We start from the raw sequence: 2500 nt of genomic DNA on the forward strand, positions 1-2500 counted from the left end.
AGCTCACAAGAATGGTGAGGTTGCAGAGACTACAAGAAACTATCGAGCTTGAGCGGGACTCGAACCCCATTGCGACAGATCAACAGGCATGGACGTTTCCAATAGCGTTCCTTCAGTGTTTATGCGAGTGAAGACTATAGAAGAATTTAGCGAGGATAATAAATCACTAGCTTACTAGGGCAATGTCACTGTCCCTTGCTTCTGTCATTCGTGAGAGGCCTTTAAATCAGTAAAATAATCTATGAATTTTGATTAACAAGTAAAAGGAATCCACAAAAATTCATCAGTATAATGATGAATTGAATGAATAAGTCTCTAAGGAAACAAAAATAATAAAAATAAATATAAAGAAGGAACATAACTAGAAAGGGATCGCTATTGAAGGACATTTTTTTATGATCTATGCATTGTAGAATTTGACAAATTTATATTCTTACCTTTTTCCAGATCTTTCAAGTATAAAAGGCCCACATATACCTGTGAACTTTCATGATCAAGTTAAGTGATCTTATAACATAATTATATATATATACATATATATATATATATATATATATATATATATATATATATATATATATATATATATATATATATATATATATATATATATCATCTCCTCCTACACCTATTGACGCAAGGGGCCAAGGTTCGATTTCGCCTGTCGTCTCTATCTTCTGCCTTCAATTCAATACTTCTCCATTCATCATCTCCTACGTCCTGCTCCATAGTCCTCAGCCATGTAGGCCTGGGTCTTCCAACTCTTCTAGTGCTTTGTGGAGCCCAGTTGAAAGTCTCGTGAACTAATCTCTCTTGGGGAGTGCGAAGATCATCCCCAAACCATCTCCATCTACCCCTCATCATGATCTCGTCCACGTATGGCACTCTGGTAATCTCTCTTATAGTCTCATTTCTAATCCTATCCTGCCATTTAACTCACAATATCCTACTGAGGGCTTTGTTCTCAAATCTACAAAATCTATTGGAGATTTTTTTTCATTGTCATACCATGACTCATGTCAATACAGTAACACCGATCTCACTGATATAATGTATGATTTTTAAATGTAATTTCAGGCGATTTGATTTCTAAATTTTACTTAACCTAGCCATTGCCCAATTTGCTTATTTCCAGTCTTTCACTAAACTCTAATTCTAAAGACCGTGTATTGGAGATCATAGTTCTTAAATATTAAAATGATTCTACCTCATTAATCCTTTCTCCTTCTAATGATATTTCATTTTCCATGGCATACTCCGTTCTGATCATCTCTGTCTTTCCTTTATTTATCTTCAGCCCAACCTCGTGTGATATTTCATACATGCATTCATATATATACAGTATATATATATATATATATATATATATATATATATATATATATATATATATATATATATATATATATATCAACAAATGTAGCTGTTTCTAGTCCACTGTAAGGTAAAGGCTTCAGGTATGTCAATTTTTGTCTGGGGTTTGGCCATTTCAGTGAGAGATTTCGGTCCGATCGCTCTCAGCAAACCAAACTAGTGTGGGTGTCACGACTTGTACAGCTTTGGTGATCATGACGATACACAAATTATTTCACCACGTTAAGGTTTCCCTACTCAGAAAGGAATAAACACACACATATTATATATATATATATATATATATATATATATATATATATATATATATATATATATATATATATATATATGCATATATATATATGCATATATATATATATATATATATATATATATATATATATGTATATCTATATATCTATATATACACACACACACACACACATATATATATATATATATATATATATATATATATATATATGTATACACATACATACACATTATATATATATATATATATATATATATATGTATATATATATATATAAATATATATATATATATATATATATATATATATATATATATATATATATATATATATGAAGTCCATAGCAAATATCCATCATTCTATTTATTTTGCCTTTTGATATTTTCAAATCTATATTAAGTTTTCTTTTAGGATTTGTAAAAAAAAAAAAAAGTTATCCTACCTTATTAAATGAAGAAAAAGTGTTCTAATACTTCATTTCGAATGAAATGAAAGAAAACACCAAAAAAAAATTCTATATTTCAAGAAAATTTCAATATAAAATTTAAATTATATAAATAAACCAGAGGAGGACTTAGTTTTCTAAACCTGTCAGGTTGCACATTCATTGTAAACAAAAAGTAATCCGGATTATAAATCCTAATCTTGTGAAAACAAAGAGGATTAACCATGGGATTCCAACAACGGCTTCGCCAATCCCCAATCTTGCCATCCACAAAGATTTATGTTAAAAAGACAAAAGACTTGAAAACTCCAAGGTCAATCTTCGGTCATTATGAAGATTGAAACGCTGGATTATTTCGTTCCACGTTCCGCGTTCCAGGATTATTTACGGGACAGAGGTCTTCGTGGAACTTTCGCTTGATATAT

This window comes from Palaemon carinicauda, chromosome 42 (genome assembly GCF_036898095.1).
Source record: "Palaemon carinicauda isolate YSFRI2023 chromosome 42, ASM3689809v2, whole genome shotgun sequence".
In the NCBI taxonomy this organism is placed as follows: Eukaryota; Metazoa; Arthropoda; class Malacostraca; order Decapoda; family Palaemonidae; genus Palaemon; species Palaemon carinicauda.